This window comes from Euprymna scolopes, chromosome 22 (assembly GCF_053919585.1).
Source record: "Euprymna scolopes isolate OS-2025 chromosome 22, ASM5391958v1, whole genome shotgun sequence".
NCBI classification, from domain to species: domain Eukaryota; kingdom Metazoa; phylum Mollusca; class Cephalopoda; order Sepiida; family Sepiolidae; genus Euprymna; species Euprymna scolopes.
The window spans coordinates 20954792-20973611 of record NC_136503.1 but is presented as its reverse complement, the minus strand read 5'-3'; positions in this window follow the sequence as shown (position 1 = coordinate 20973611).

The following is an 18820-nucleotide window of genomic DNA, read 5'->3' as shown; positions in this document are numbered from 1 at the left end:
GTCCACCAGGCGAATCATTCCTCGTAATATATATGATTTAATAGAGGATCGATTTTTTCATGTGTACGCAATCTGCATAGATTACAATATAATTTTTAAGAGTATTGTACGACCGGGCAACGTTGGGAGTCCAGCTAGTATATATATATTTTTGCAGGCTACAAAATTTTATTATGGCTATGTAAAGGCCAATTTTAAACCTGTTCGAAAACATTCTTTATTTTAGATTGTGAAATTAAAAAATAAACAATGAATACATTAGCTGACCGGTTTCGAAACTCGTTCAACACAGCTTAAATCGAGCTTAAAAAGAAAAAAGGGGGGAACAATGAATTGGAGATGAAAAAGCAGGGGGGGAAGGGGGGGAACTAATTATTAATAATTATATTATAATTCTATACTAATTAATAATAATTAATTATAATTCAGAATTATTAATAATTATATTATAATTCTATCTAATAGTTAGTTTCCACTTTTTCTTAAATATATATATATATATATATATATATATAAACATAAATATATATATATGTATATATATATATATATATATATATATATATATATATATATAATTATCCACTGACACGTGTTTAGTTGTCTACGACTCATCAGACGAAACACGTGTCAGTGGATTATTATATTTAAAAAAAATGATTAAATACATAAATAAGAAATAAAAATAAAAAAATAATATATATACCGCTCCCCATGTGGGGGTACCAAATTGGTTAAAAGAAAAATTATTCCCAACTCGCATTTAGGTAAAAATGCACTTTCGTAAATAATTGAATTAATCAAAACGTATTGCAAAAACAAAAACAAATAACATATATATATATATATATATATATATATATATATATATATATATATATATATATATATAAAGGGAGATAGTGAGAGAGAAATGAACAGGATGAGTGAGAAGAGAAAGATAACGTATGTATCTTTTTTTCAAAGTACTTTTACTAGGTAATGTAGGTTAAACTATGAAAAATACCGTCCATGTGAAAACATAGCCGTAAAAAAAAAAAAAAAAAAAGTAGTCGTTTTTAGTTGCTTATTTGTTGAAATTTCGGTAAAATAATATTTGGATATGTTCACCCTTCAATTTCCCGGGACGCTGAAAGGGATTTTTCGGAGATCAGTCACAGCCGATTTATGAGAGGACAGTTTGGGAAAGCCAGGGTTATATAGAACGTACTTTGAATTCAAAATAAATTGGGACTCCAGATGTCAAGTGTTATGTGGAGAAAGTTCCAGGGAGTGCCTGAAAATATTTCCGTATGTTAAAAAATTTATCCATTCTCCTTTTGGTGGCAAACATTGTCGTTGATGACATGAAAGAAAAAATGATCCCTCACCCCATAAAAAATAGACTTTGTAACGCTTACTCAAATTTCTCTCAAAGGGTTTGAATTGCATATTGCCTAATTAAAAAAATAATAATCGAAAAATTGTATGGGAGACCCTTTTCTTTTGAAATTTGACGGGTCTCATGAGATATTTTCTACAGCTACCAACCACCAGGACTAGGGAGTTGATGGTGGCTAGGTGATTAACGACATGAACTCATAACCTGGGTGTCCAACTTCAAATCCAATTCATTCCACAGAAACATTTTTACTTGGGGATGTTAATAAGTTGTTTTTTTTTATATATAACATATTCACCCCAAACAAGGCACATCGCCACTTTCATGTCGGGGACTACTATCAGGCACATAAGTTACAGGGATACTATGTAGGGAGTTGGGCAGTAAGATGTCGGTTCACGTTACACTTGAACTTCTGCATGTCAGTACAGTTGGGAAAGCAAGGTCCCGGAAGGGAGTTCCAAAGTCTAGCGGTTCTGGGGAAGAAATTGTTGGAGTAGAAGGTTCTCTTACATCTAGGGATCTCTACTGTGAAAGGGTGGGATTTAGCTGCTTGTCGGGTCTGTCGGGGGTATTTACGTCGAGGGGGTACAAGTGTTTGCAGTTCGTCAGAGCATTCACCGTTAAAGTACTTGTAGAACAGGCAGAGGGATGCAACATTTCATCGATGGGACAGAAGCTGAAGCTTAGATGACAGTTCAGGACCTATTAGGTTGGTGACTCTCTTTTGAACCTTATCCATGAGCAAGAGATTAGTAGCAGATGCATCAGCCCAAATATGACAACAATACTCCATACATGGGCGAATTGTGGCCTTATAGAGGTACAGAATACTTTCGGGTGTTAGTAGCTTTCTAGCACGATAGAGATCTTACCTTCTTCACAGCGGTCCTGGCAATACTCTCAATGTAATTGTTACAACTCATGTTTCCTGTAAACGTTAAGCCAAGGAGTTCTGCTTTCAGATAAAGAGTCATTGGCCATTGCAATTGGTGTCAGAGAAAGTTTCTTGTAATTATTGAAGGAAACAAGTTTAGTCTTGGCAGCATTGAATGTGACCATCCAATTTGTCCCTATTCCACTACAGATCAGAGGTCATCCTCTAGTGTTTCTGCCATTTCTTTACATATGTGTTCATTTGTTTTCCAGTCGTGTCTGTTATAGAGCGTGGTGTTATCAGCATATATACCCATCTTACAAACAATTTTGTCAGGAAGGTCATTAATGAATATTAGGAATAATAGAGGTCCAAGGATAGACCCCTGTGGCACTCCCGCATTTATATCCTATTGTTTAGATGTACGACCGTCGAGGACAACCTGGATTTTTCTCTTATCTAAGAAGGATTAAATTATGTTAAGTATTTTCCAGTGATACCGTATGATCTGATTTTCCTGGGAAGACCTTCATGCCATGCTCTGTCAAAAGCCTTAGATATATCTAGAGCTACCGCTCTAACCCATCCCTGCTTTGCCCAATGAATGGTATATACGTTCAGAGATTAAAGTTAGGATGTCTGCTGTGGAACGGGCCTGCCTAAATCCATATTGTTAGTCAGTCAGAAGTTTAGTATCTGTAAGGTGATGGACGAGAGCCTGTTTCATGATAAGGGCTGTCCCCTTTTCATGTAAGTATAAAAATAGAGAGATTTAGTTAAAATGAAAATGAAATAGAATAGACGAAATTCGAACCTCGTAAGTTAGGTTTAGAAATAGATTACGAGAGAGAATTAGAAAATGTAATGTAAAAACAAACTATTGTTTAGCTTAGAGATAAAATAGTTTTAAGAAAAGGAATGCAACAATAGGATAATTTAATAAACATGTTTTTAACATATTGGAAATATAGGTTACTGGAAATATAGGTTAAAATTCCTTTTGTAAACAAAGGAAAAAGTTTTGGACACGCATTTCCAGAACATGTGAAAGAAGACACATGTTTTACGATGTGTATGACGTCATGGAAAATGGGAAGTTCTCGATATAGTTAGAAACTTGAGAGTCTGAGAGAGTCTGGGGACGACAGACGACAGTCTGGAGTCGAGAGATGGATAGTCGAACGTCTGGAAGCGAGGCGGTCATCTTTGAAACATAGAATGTAAAACTTTGAATTCCTGACTAAGAAAACCACCGACCGGTCGACGAAGAAATAAACGCGTCATATGTTTTTATAAACGTCATCTTTGTGTTGTTATTCTACCAAAAGGTAAAGTGAAATTGTCATTATATGTCTTATATATCCTGTGTTTTAAAATGTCTTCACATACACAATGTCTCTACATCTCATATCTACAATGTGAACACTAAGACTTTCTCAACACTGTCTCCTCACTACACTTCTAAGTATGAACATTTTATGTATATGAATCTCTTCCTAACAACGAACAATAACACCAACAATAATAATAATAATAATAATAATAATAATAATAATAATAATTATTATAATTATAATAATTTTAACCATAAATATAACAAGCCTGGTTAATTATCGACTCAAATATTTTGGCAAAAAGTGGGAGGAGGCTAATGTGGCGGTAATTTACTGGGTCGGTTCTTTAGCCAGAATTCTTGAAAACTGACACGACAGAAGCAGTTTTCTAGCAGGCAGGAAAGCAAGATTCATTAAGGCATTTGTTGTAAAGTTTGGAGAGAACTCGAGCTACTTCGGCGGAGCATTTTATAGCAGCACGGCCGGGATGAGATCAGGTCCACATGCTTTTGAAGTGACAAGATTTTTTATGATAGCGTGCACCTGAGAAGGGGTGATTTTCAGATCGTCTAGTATAGCTTCTGTCCGCAAGGGAAAGTCAGGGAGGGGGTTGTTAGCAGGGTCCACTGCGGAGTTGGAGGCAAACCGAATGGCAAGCATGTTAGCCTTCTCAGTTGCAGAGCAAACAACCTCATGATTGTTGGATAGTGGGGGAATTATTGATTGCCCATTATTTACTACACTGTTGTAGACTTTCCAGAAGTCACGGGTTCCTAATTTTTGTGCTTCGATGCGTTTTTTGGTGATTTCAGTAAATTCTCTCTTAGCTGTCGCTATTTCTTTCTTATAGTTACTTCTGGCTTCTATATACTTCTGTCTGTTTGAACTGGACTCATGTCGGTTAAATATGTGGAATGCATGCTGCCTTTGCGCAATGGGAGCTGCACAAGTAGAAGTAAACCATTGGGTTGAGTGGGGCTTGCTATAAAATTTCCACGCGGGAACATGTGCTTCAATTGCCGTTTTGAACCATTTTGTGGTCTCCTTGGCGCACTGTTCAGCAGGAAGTGAAAAGATATTTCGCTATGGGGCGTCTCTGAGGAGATCCCTGATGGCTTCCCAGTCAGCCTTTTTATAATATCTCGTTGTTTTGAGCAGTGGCTCTTCGGTTTTGGCTCTAGAGTTAAGGGCGATTTCAACCATTATAACTGCATTCCCGAGTGGGCTGTGAGCATTCGTTACACAATCATCGGGAACTGTGGTCAGAAACAGGTCTAGAAGTGTTGTTCTTACTCGTTTATTATAGGGAATGAGATATAGAGAAGCTAAGTGTTGTGATGCCAGCTGCGTCTGTGTAAGTAGAAAATCCAAGCCAGTTGCTGTGGTGGACATTGAAGTCACCAAATACATGCACTTGTGCGCTAGTGCTGAGGGAAAGTCCTGTATCTATACTGTCAGAGATTTTGTTTATTAGGGTACAGTCCAGGGTCGAGGGAGAGCGGTAGAGAAAATAAAAGTATTTGATGTCTTTCTAGAAAAATTCTAACTAGAAAGATATCGGGGAAACCAATGCCAACAATGATGATCTGATTCATATGAAATGAATGAATGATGCTTAACAACATCAACAGCAACCCATAAAATCAATTACATTGTTGAAAGTCCAAGCTTAGTGTCTAATTTGTAGACAATTTCGCTTTATGTCTAAAAAAAATAACGGGATTGTGCTTTGTGAGCGATCGCCCAAAGGGGATAGGTGATTGTGTTATCATCTAACATATTACGAGGTATATAAAACAAATAAAAGACAGTGAGTACAGTACGATATCCATTATATCAGCTTTCCACGATATTTAAAAAGTGTTTTCAAACCTACTTATTCTTAACATAAAGCAGCTGTCATGTTTTACCGCCTCGCATGCACAGTCGTGAAACAGTTAAGAAGCAGATAAAATCTGGTAAACCTCCCACGTATCAGTTTTTCAAGTTTATCCGCTAAGCAGCTCTTTTTTCCGGATGAAACCGATTAAAATGTTTTCCACATGTCTGAATACCCTATACATCAAATTTCAAGTCCGCAGATCCAAAATTCATTGAGTATATAGGTTGAGAAGTTAAATCTTAACTTTCAGCAATCATACATGATTTTTTTTAACTGCTTTTGTTTTTATTGTGTTCTTTTCCCAGCATAATAATGTATTTGCTTGCAACTATCTGAACATCCGAAGATATACTATAACACAGTTAAATCGTCGATCAGGAAAGAATCATTTACGTTCTTAATTTTTCACTAACTTAACATTTGGGTGATAAAAGAGAGCAGTAATAGAATATCCGAATACTTATGTGTTTTCATGTAAAGATAAAGTGTTAACCTCCGGAAGGGATTTCTTTATTTTTTTAGAACTTTGATTGAAATAAAATGAAACAAAGAGAGAAACATAAAAAAAAATAATTTATAGTCAAGCACATATCCCTCTACTGAAAAAACCGCCATATTCCGCTAGTCTTGCTTCGTGTGATTTTTGTCTTTTCACCAGGCTCAAGGGAATTTTTTCAGAGATATTCCGTCAGCATGGCAGAGAAGGATGGAGAAATTGCATTAAACTCAAGGATAAAATTACTTTTTTACCAGGTGTTTGCTATGGGCGAAAGAAGGGTAAGCAGCTTGTGTTAATATCTATCATGATATCTATCATGATATCAATCATGATATCTATCATGATATATCGGGAATATTGTATTGTAATCTTAGCTTTCTGTAACAATTGAACATTTTACCATGTTTTTGTTTGTAGCCCCTCCGCTTCAAGTCGTTCAGCTATGAGCAAAGAGTGTTATATTAAAACAAACTCCCTATTTATCTAATATTGCTCCTCGTGAATTTTCTTTACCCGTTTATATCTTTATAACCAAAGACTATGAAGAGAACCAAAACTACGTAGCTGAGGGACATTCCCGAAGAATCCTTCCATCAGTGCATAGAAACTACTTTGCAGGTACATCAATATCATTTAAAAGTAAAATAAATTGTTGGTGAAATCAAAACTCTCGTATGTATACATGTGTGTGTTTCTCGCCTCTTCGTTACTTACACATTAATACTTGTATTTGCCTGGTCGTGAAATACGCATAAATATTATATTTTAATTAATGCAGATTTCGGATTTATTATAATTTTTAACGGTGCAAAAATGGTACAGCGCTTTGAAAATAATATACTGAAGAACCCTAGAGTCCCCTTTGACCAACACTATTCAGGAGCTAATCGTTGATTTATCAAAAGTTGCAAAAAATGAATTAAATTTTCACGCAAGGGCAAATACTCGGAGGTATACAAGTAAAAAAGAAAAAAGAAAAAAAGGCGAATGAGATTTCGTGTAAATATATATACAATAATATAAAATATATGTACAATTGAGATGTATGGGGTATGGGAACAATTAAAATATATCTCCGAGCAAGTCTAATGGGATGTCGAAAAAGAGAGGGCTTGCGTGAAAAAATTGAGACTTACTCCAAAATTTACTCAAAATTTAATTCGTTTGTTTTTTTATTGTATGTTTTGATAAACCAACGATTAACTCCTGATGAGTTTGTTGGTCAAAGGGGTTCCTAAGGTTTTTCGTATATTATTTTCAAAGTGCTGTATTTATCATAAAAAGAAATACCGTAGGTATTTAACGTAATGTTAAATTCCCTTTAAAAATAAAGTAAAAAAAATCGGAAAGAAACTGAGACATGTGCATACAAGCATTATGTTTTTTCTTAAGATTTCACTTCTTGTAAGTAAATAAAAATACTCGAGCTGAGATCGAAACCAAAACCTACAGACAGTGAGTACAGTACGATAACCATTAGATCAGCTTGCCACGCTCTTTAAAAGTGTTTTAAAGCATACTTATTCTTAACCTAAGGCAGCTGTCATGTTTCACGACTGCGCATGCGCAGTCGAAAAACAATTGACAAACAGATAAAAATCCGATGACCTCCCCCCATGAGTGCCAATTTTTCAATGTTGATCTCTTAACAGCCCTTTCTCCAAATGCAAGACGATTAAAAAGTTTTCCACATGTCTGAATATTCTATATACCAAATTTCAAGACTGTATATCAAAAATTTGTTGGGTATATAGGTTGAGAAGTGTCCTCACACACACAGACATTCTCACTTTTATAGATATATAGAAGAATTATTTATTCAAATAAAGAAAAGAACTTTGTATTTAGAAAACAGAATTTAGTGTAATAAAATGAAGCGCGATACTGAGTTTACGACTCCATAGCCTGAAGAGAGAAAGGAGAAAGAGGTGAAATAGAGAATTTTAGCACATTAGAGATTACGTACTTCATCAATTTCACCATCTCTGAATTCGTCACGTAATCAACACTTTAGAATCTTTCTCCTGATCTACTTACCGATTTGTTATCTGTATTTCTCACTGTTTCATTTATACAATAATTAAAGTCGGTCTATTTTCCACATTATAGTATCGAAGTTTTCGTCCAACAAAATCAATATTTTATTTTGAATAGTCATTTTCTTTCTCCTTCAACGTTCGTCCATATTGTTAAATACAACAGCATTCAATTGAATTTAATTCCTTTTAGAGAATACTTTATCCGGCTGGGAATACTTTTCAGGTGGATATCATTTTTCTTATCCGTAGCAAATTATACTTTTTTTTATTGCATTTTCACCCCAAGCAAGGCACATTGCCACTTTGTTGTGGGGGGCTACTATCAGTGACATAAGCAGCAGGGGTACTGTGTAGGAAGTTGGGCAGCAAGATGTCGGTTCAGTACACTTGAACTTCTGCATGTCACTACAGTCGGGGAAGCAGGCACCCGGGAGGGAATTCCAAAGTCTAGCTGTTCTGGAGAAGAAACTACTGGAGTAGAAGGCTCTCTTGCATCTAGGGATCTCTAATGCGAAGGGGTGAGATTTAGCTGCTTGTCGGATTTGTCGCGAGGCACATGTGCTTGCAGTTCGTCAGAGCATTCACCGTTAAAGTACTTGTAGAAAAGGCAGAGGGATGCAATATTTCGTCGACGTGATAGAGGCTGAAGTTTAGCTGACAGTTCAGGACTTATCAGATTGGCGACTCTCTTTTGAATCTTGTCTAGGAGCGAGATTGTTATGATGTGTTAATTTATCGCTATTAAATATATAGAAACTGTCATTTCGAAAAGATATTCGTTCATAGAAAAATCGAAAAGTTTCGAGAACTTTCCAGAACCTACAAGAAAGATCTAGAGCGTTCTAGACTATTCTAATACTGAGTGGCGTTCTCTATATAAAAAAACAGTTTTCGCGTTAAATCGGCAGTTGTTGCTGTGTTGACGTGATTAGTTCAACCTCAGCTCTGGCGTGATTCCAGGGTTATAAAGTCAACCGAAACAATCCTCTTTAAAACCTTTTGAAATATTTCTCCTACCAAAGATACTATAAATTACGAATTTTGATATTCTTTTTGTGAGAGTAATTAAACTGCTTCTTAACGTACTATGGCTCCCTTCTCTTCCCTCATCCACTTTACTGCTATGAAAAAAATACTTAGACCGACTTTATCGTTGGTGTAAGTATTTTTTTCTTCTGTTTTTGTTAAATGTTTTCGCTGTGTGTGTTAAATACAGTTTTTATTGAAATTTATTGTTGCTCTCATTAAATTTCTTTTTTTTTTTTTTTTTACATAATAGACATTTTCGTAGCCAGCAGCAAATGTTAACAGTAAATATTAATAATAATACATTATTGCATTTATTATTAATGGATAATGAGTTTGAAATCTAGTATGTGATGCCCTTTTTGTCTTCCCTGCAACCTCTTTCCCACAGAAGAGACATTGCGAGTCTGTCTCTGCTCTATCGTTATTTTCATAGCAGGTGCTCGTCTGAGCTCTAATCTATGCCCTATACCTTGCCGAACTTTCACAAAATCACTCGTCTAGCTACAACCATAAACAATTTCCTACATTTTATTTTAGTTCAATAAAGTTTCAAATAATAAATGTTTAATTTTGTGTTGTATTATTTAGTGTATTTGCTTTATTTTTGCCTAAAAGTTATACCAAACTTTGATATTTCCAAAGTTCTTCAAAACTGTAAACAAAAAAATTTCCACATAAAAAGGTCATGTACAATTGCCCAAAACTGCATCATGTCTGGAAATATAGTTTTCAATTTAACAATTTAATTATTAACTTAAAAATAAACACAGCCAATTAGTATTTCTTTCAAAATATTTTTATGGAAATCGCTGACATTTGGATCAGTATATCCCATTTGGATCAAAATGGAACAATAATATTATGAGGATTTTCGTTCATGCATGACGACACCAGTCGAACAGAAAATACGATTTATTTAATTAATTGGAATATTCATTGAGATGATTATTATTTATTTATTTAATTATTGCGGACTATTATCCTAATCTTTTATTAGTTGTTTCATAATGTTTCGGCTAATTATTCCTCTGGCCTTCGTCAGGTGGTAACCGCGACGAGATAGGAACTCCGACTCTCCTAACTGCATCCTTAGCAATTACTGCCTTTCATAGTTGTTTTTCGTCTCACCACGTTTTTGGCCAACTAAGCCTCCGCCCGGTTTTGAGTAGGATTGAAACCTCTATCTTCAGACAACGCTCACCTGGAACCGAGGCTTAGTTGGTCAAAACCGTGGTGAGACAAAAAACAACAATGACAGGCAGTAATTGCTTAGAATGCAGTTAGGAGATTCGGATTTCCTATCCCGACGAAGGCCAGAGGAATAGTTGGCCCAAACGTGGTGAGACGACAACAACTATGGAAGGCAGTAATTGCTGATGATGCAGTTGAGAATTTCGGAGCGGTAATTATCTGACGAAGGCCAAAGGAATAGTTGGCCGAAACGTTGTGAAAAAACAACTAAAAGATGATGATAATAGTCCGCAATAAATAAAGTGATAAAATACGATTTGTCTGGCTGGAGATAGACCTTTTAATCATATATATTCAAAATAGTCCGTAATAAATAAAGTGATAAAATACGATTTGTCTGGCAGGAGATAGACCTTTTAATCATATATATTCAAAATAGTCCGTAATAAATAAAGTGATAAAATACGATTTGTCTGGCAGGAGATAGACCTTTTAATCATATATATTCAAAATAGTCCGCAATAAATAAAGTGATAAAATACGATTTGTCTGGCAGGAGATTGACCTTTTGAGCATATATATTCAAAAAATACTTTAATCAGAGAGTTGTAATATGTATATTTTATTATACCCGAAGAAGGAACAATTGTATCGTGAGGGCTTCGTTCGCGCTGTGCATCCATCAAATGTAAATACAACGTTTTATTTTATTTTATTGCTAGTTTGAAAGCTAATTATAAAATAAGAATAAACATTGGAATATGGGGTTCTGGCGTACATAAGATTTCTATATTCCTGCTGATGTGAAACTCCCAGAGTATTTAGAGGATGAAAGACAGTATCTATACATTTATACAATAGTACTTTTCCCGTACGTACGTCTCACGGTTTCTAGATTATAAATTATTCGATCGGGAGATCCTATTTATTAAAAATAAGGATAAAAGGTGATAACATACTACGAACATTAAATCATTAGTATATAGATACGTTAATTTAATTTTCGTAGTATGTTATCACCTTCAATCCTCCTTATTAATAAATAGGATCTCCCGATCACCGGAGACGCAATGGTAAAATGATGTCGCTTTTGGGCCGTGCGTTTTGAAGAAAACGTGTTTTTCCTGTTTTAATTTTATGTTTATTTTCCTAGTGAAACCTTATTATCCTGTATTAATGACTTTCTGGGCACGATTTCTCATGGAAAATTTGTTCTTAAAATTGTAATGTAGAAATAGTTGTGAAATATTTAGCGTGCGTCATTTGACATGGTTTATTTTTAAAAGCTAATAGACTAAGAGTAAGTTAAATGTATTTTAAATCTATAAAAATATCTTCAATTAGAAATAACTATTATTTAAACAAAATTGACTATTATTTCGACTGCCACTGTGGAATTTCCACGGGTCCCACTGGTTCAAATAAATGTTACATTACTTGCACTTATTCCCGCCAAATTGATGTAATACACCGTTGGGTGTCATCCATGAAATCTAATATCATAAAATGTAGAGCATAAGAATGAAAAGTAACACACACACTCATTGGAAAACCCTTTATATATATATATAATAAAATAAAATAAAAACTTACAATTAAATTTACCAAAATGATCCTAGAGGTAAAACTAAACTATATTGTAAATATTTAAGAATTAATATTCATAAAGTTATCTCAGCCAGATGTAAAAGCTCGATACAACCAAATAGGGGATAGAGCTTATAATACGAGCAAACAGTTAATGAAACATGTTAAAAAAAACACTTTGAAATGAGTTAAAAACATACTTAATCTGAAAAGGAAACACTTGATAAGTGGATAGTCCTTAATCCGCGGAGTTTCGAAGAAATACTTTCCTTCTCATCAGAGGGTAGGAATTAGCAAAACGCGGGATCGGATTTTGCATATAAAAGTATTTGATGAAACAACAAAACTTTCTTGAATTTATATTTTTGGATCTTACCGTCATTGGATTATTTATCTTTCACCAGACTATCCATTCACGTGTAATCACCTTTTTCTTCACCATATTCCCTCTGCTTCACTTTTTTGTTGTCAAGTAAGATCTATGTTCGGAATAAGCTTCAAAAACTTTAGCATGTTGTTTGATTGTTAATTTTCCGATGGTTACAATTGCCAAAGAATGAAATTATTGAATCTGAAAGAATGAAAAAGAAATCAGTTAACACTTTAACATAATTCAAATTTAACATCTGCCCAAATCATAGGAACACACACACACACACACACACACACTATATATATATATATATATATATATATATATATATATATATATATATTTATACATATATATATATATATATATATATATATAAGAATATCACCAACAATTGCTATGTATTTTTTAACATTATTTTATTATTCCGTGTTTTGATGTTTCATATAAAAAGGTATCATATTTAGATCATTGTAATAATGTTTTGAAATCATTGAAATAGTTTTTTACGCGTGTCGAGACGAAGTAGGTTTATTTCACAGTCGGATTTCGCCGCGGTTTGCTTGATCTGTGTTGGTTAATAGAAAATCTTGTGTGCAGGGTGTTTGCTCAGTTGGTAGAGTGCTTGCCTCGCATGCAAGACGCTCGGGTTTCGAATCTTGAGTTCGGATGTGTCTAACTAATGAGCCCGAATGAGGGCGAAACTCAAGTCTTGGACTTCCGGTTCGTTGACTGTCATGGCTCTTGTGGGCTGCGACGTTGTTTGGCTGTGGAATTTATTATATACAATCTCTCACATTCTGTAAATCATATATATATATTTATTTTTTATTTTCCTTTTAGTGTCGTTTAATAACTCTTGCTGACATTTTTTTAAGTGATAACCTGTACATTTCAGTTGACTTATATTATTTTGCCCTATATATATATGTTCGCGCCTTTAACATTTCCTGTCTGGGTCGTTTTGACTTTTGTTTCCCTTTATTTTATTTTATATTTAACTTTATCATTTTCTCTCTCTCTCTCTCTCTCTCTCTCTCTCTCTCTCTCTCTCTCTCTCTTTTTTTCTCTCTCTCCTTTTTCTTCCTAGATTTTTTTTATTCATAGTTATGTCTCGGAAGTAGAGTGAAAAGCACATCTTATTTTTCTTTTATTAATATTATTTTTTTTCCTTGTACACATGTTTGTGAATTATTCCATGGATTTCGGCCTTTGGATTATTATAGTTTACTTGTACAAATGGAAATTCTTTTATCTTTCTTGAAGTTTTACATTTGGATTTTACCGTCACTGGATTTTTATCTTCCACCAGACTATCAATTTATGTGTAATCACCTTTTTCTTTACCATATTCCCTCTGCTTAACTTATTTTGTTTTCAAGTAAGATCTTTGACTTACTTGTTGTTTCATCAAATACTTCTGCATGCAAAATCCGATCCCTCATTTTGCTAATTCCTACCCTCTGATGAGAAGTAGAGTATTTTTTCGAAACTCCGCGGATTAAGGACTATCCATTTATCTAGTGTTTCCTTTTCAGATTAAGGATGTTTTTAACTCATTTCAAAGTGTTTTTTACCATATTTTATTAACTGTTTGCTCATATATATATATATATATATATATATATATATATATATATATATATATATATATATATATATATATATATATGATGACAATGGAGATAGTTCAACTATACATGCGCCACCGAATTGGGCGTATGTCATTTTCATCTTCTATTTGTCGGGTCAGAATTATAGTCATGGAGGTAAAGGAGCGCAAAGCTATAATTATAGTCCACAATTTAGATGGTTACTAAGACAACACAAACTCACGCATTATATATAATGGCTTGCTTCATACGGTGTGTAAGTGTGTGTATTGTTTGGGTCTTGTCGCTACTTACTACATCCGGTAACTATATACATTTTTAAATTCTCTACATTAACCCTTTCCATCAGCTGTAAACATTTCAATGATCATAGCGTCTGGGTAGCACAATTGATCCGTCAGTTTTGTATTATCATTTATTTTCTAGCTATTTTTATCCGGTGGTTCTGTTTGTGTGAGTAAAGGCAGTCTATAATATCATGGTGCGTGTCACTCTATGTGAGATATTTTTTTTATTATTTACCCTTTTTGGATCAAATAATCGCAAATAAATCTTTATTTATGAATGGATTACATTTGTTTAAAAAGTCTCGAAATTATCTTCAGTGTCTTTCTTTTTTAATTTGGAGTTTCTTTGTCAGCTTTTTTAGTTTTATTTTCATTTTGGCAATCAACAAACAGTGATCATTACAAATATCAGAACCTCGCTAGACCCTATGTAGCTTAATTGCCATATTCAGTTTTCAAAATTTACTATTTAGATCTATTGACGTATTGAGCACTGTAAAAATAAATACTGAAAATAAATACCTATGATTTTATGTAGATACATGAAATAATTATATATATATATATGTATATATATATGTATATATATATATATGTACGTATATATACGTGAAGAAATTCGTTTATAGATATAGAATATATAAGATATGCCATCAACGTTATAAACACCCAGTCCATACATAGTGACCACCATCAGATAAACTGTTATAAGTTTTTTTTCGGCAAACGAAGGAGATTTCCAGGATGCTGCTCAAAGCATTCATTCTCTTTCACCACTACCAACAACGTGGCCCTTAGTTGGGGGTTTCGGAGATAGCTTGCGCAGGCTCCCATCCATCCCTCACTTCCAGTGGGTTTCCACCATCTGTTTAACATGGCGGAAGCACTGTTAGGATGTTTTAGAAGGGGGGTAGGTCTCATCTGTTAAAATACTTTGAAAGCTTTGCTTCCTGAATGTCAGCAGGGACAGCTTATGTTAAACCGGCCCCAGACAAGACATGCGCTACAAGATAACCTTCCTATTACACCAACGGCTTTTATTCATTATAAAAAAAGGTGATTGTTCTAATATGTGTTTTACTATGTTTGATGCAGAATGGTAATGCTTAGGAGGTGATGGGGGGGCAAGAAGGCTTCTGGAGACTTGGTGAACAATTTGATATACCATTAAGGAAATTGTTGCTATTTTCGTATTATTTCGATTCTTCAGACTCATCTTGAATATTATTTTCAACAGCGTCTCGTTTGGATGTAATAGCCCACCTTCTTATCGAACTCAGGAATCTTTCTGTCGAATTCGGGAATCTTTTTGCCGAACCCGACACTAAAATTCGAACAGAACTTTTTTTTATTAAATCCACAGGAGCAGCATGTTCTCGTCTTGTCAGCCATGACATGGTAAAATTCCTAATTAATTCGCAGTTGTATTGTGAGTGTAACCCTCACTGAGGATTTAACCATTAACTTCCAGAAGAGTGCAATTTTTACAACTAAAATTTACCAAGTACTCTATCTGAGTTCGACTGAAAGATTCCCGAGTTCGACAAGAAAAACCTGAAGATGGTCGAAGGTTATATTGACTGAAATATAGTGAAAATGACACTCAAGATAACAACAGTAGTCCGAAGAATAATATGAATAATCAAGACTCACCTAAAACAAAATTCAGAACTGTTGCTACTTGGTCAGTCGGAAGATAATGCTCAATTCCAGGTACAAATATGGATGTATTCCATAGTGGATTCATTCATTTTTTTCATGAGACTGATTTGCTTCAAATTATCAAACACTGTTAAAATACTGTTAAAAAATATGTCAACAAGTGCCTTTTATATTTCTATGCAACTTTGACACCATTTTGTTCAACATTCGTTTTAAAACGCCCATTAAGATATGTGCATGGAATTCTGTACCTTATTTGTCTTTAAGGTTCCCAAGGCATCTCTGAAACAACTTGCTTAATGTTCAATCACTTTTAAACCCTTCTTCTGCGGTTGTTGATTTTAGAGGTGGCGCATTAATAATTGGGTTTGAACTCACGCAAAACAAGTATATTCAGAAGAGCGCAATAGAATGGATATTTACTGTGTGTATATTTGTAATTTAAACTAGGAATATTTTTTCTAAACGCTCTTTTAAATGACACAGATAATCCTTTAACCATCAAATATAATGCAGGGTTTCCCAAACTTCAATACACCATGGAGCCCCTGAGCATGGCAAAGGTTTTTCGCGGAACACTAACAATATAATAGCTAAAATAAATATGATAAACATTACTTTCAAATTTTGACATTAACTAATGATAATTTTTATAATCATTTTTTTTTTGTGTGTTTGATTAATCAAAAATTGTTGCATTTTTTGTTGATTTATTTTTTTATTTTCTTTTTTATGAACCATCCTGAAACTCTTTACACCTGGAGTTATGCATCATATCTATTTCCAGTAAAACAGATACAAAATTAAATTACTTCTCTCTGCTGCCATTTTTATTTTATGACTATCTCATTTTTAGTTTTAATTTTTCGTATTTGAAAACTGGCTTTAAAAATGTATTCAATATTTTTTTACAAAATTTAGTTTAATCATTTAATTTCAATGTTTCGTATTTATTTTCTCCAATTAAAGTATTTGGTTAATTGCCTTTAATATGTTTTCAGACATTTTTGTACAAGCATTTATAAATGTCGTAGACTCTTGAAAATTCGGTATGTTCTTGCTATACATCTAATGTGATGACTGACCATTTTTTTATGATTTTAGATTCAAATGAACAGCTACAGCAGGAATTGGAATACGCCCTACTAAAGCTTGTTTGTCACAAATGCAATCTGGACGTAAGGACACTTTTAACTTTTAAACTTAGGAAACTGCCACAGAAACGTATGAAATGCTTCAGACTGATTTTGGACCAGCTTGTATGAATTGAGCACCAGTTTTTGAGTGACATACAAGATACAAGGAAGGCAGGGAATCTGTGAGGAATGGTGAGAGGTGTGGGAGGAGTAAGGAAGTCAGTACACTAGAGTTGATTGGTTAAAGAATTTCATGGATAAGGCTCGCTGTGTGTCTACATTTCGCCATCTATTCGAAGGAACTCAAGATACGGAAGATGTGTGCAAAGTTTATCCCAAGGGTGTTCAATACTTGTCACATACTATTTGACCAAGATGGGCATCAAGACAGATTCTCACTATTCTTATGGTCCAGACCTTGCTTCCTGTGACGTTTGGATATTCCATAAGCTCAAAGAAAACCTTAGAGCCTGTCGTTATGAGGCAATTGAGGAGATGGAAGTGACTAGGCCCAGGGTCATTGACACGCTCACACAAGAGGATGTCTATGAGGTCATCCAGAAGTTGTTGTAACGGTACAATAAGTTTCAGTGCAGCCGGGGTAGATTACTTCGAAGGGGTGTGTATTATCGAAAAAGTCTGGAAACTTGTCGTATTTATGCTGTTTTTCAAACTTTATATTTTTCTTTTCTTTCAATAAATTAGAGAAGGGGGAGGAGAGTCCGGCTTTACCCGGGCATAAAATACGCTAAAATATGATATTTTAATTTGTCCAGATTTCGTATATATTATTATAGAGTAGTGATTTCAAAGGTAAAAAAAATTATTTGGGTGCCAATAGCTAGAATCGAAACCGAAAGCAAACCTGTAACATACAAGCTGGTATCGTTACTACTATATCAACGTGACATGCATATGAATTGATTAAAAATTACAAATAAACTAAAATGAATGTACAAAATGTATAACTATTTTTCCCCCTTTAATAACTATTTTAACCGGCTAAAGACCCATAAAAGAACGGTCCATAAAAAATCCAATCATTTGAGGCCTCTAGCGCCGTTCTGCGACTTTTAGATTCGGAGGAGAAAATATGGAAGCAGATAAGCGAACAGACATATAGCTTTTTATATATTACTCTGTGACCGATCAAGTTGCACCGAAAACGTATGTAAATGGGGACCGGATCTGACGTGTTAAAGATTCTGGTTTTGAATAAGTTAGTTAAATTTAGTTTTGTAAAAATTAACAATTTATATGAGTAGTGTCGACACTACTCATATAAATTGTTAATTTTTACAAAATAATTGTTTTTTATGGAGTTGAACGAATATTATTCACTACCAGCAGATTCAAAGAGCGTTTCTGCCTATCTACCAGGGAATATTTCTGCCTATCTACCAGAGAACGTTTCTATGTATCTACCAGATAACGTTTATGCCTATTCCCAATTCATGTGCTAAGGATTTACAGAGTGTTCGAGACAAATAAAACTGGGTAACAGTAAAAGATGAACGAAAGCGTATTAATAAAGAGTTACATATTTTCATAAGATTTTTTTGGCAAAGATTTGTTGCATTATATTGTACTTTTTAGTGCTATCAGGTCAGTCTGTCTGAAGATAGCGGCTTCCTGACCTAAAATGCACCAAGCATTTATGTTATTGTTTTTTGTTCATTTCTCTTTGAAAAAGTCGATTATGTTATGCTAAACAGAAAAACAAAAACAAAATTTTTCCTTTACAAAATTATCAAACCAAACAACATAAATAAATAGTTGGGGATATAAAGAACTTGCAGCATAAAACCTTTTTTTTATATTTTCAAAATTACAGAAATCAGTATGGAATAAACGGAAAAGGTCGTAAAACAAAGCAATCAAATTAAACAGCATGAATAAATATTTGAAGATACAGAAGGGTCAAAAGGGC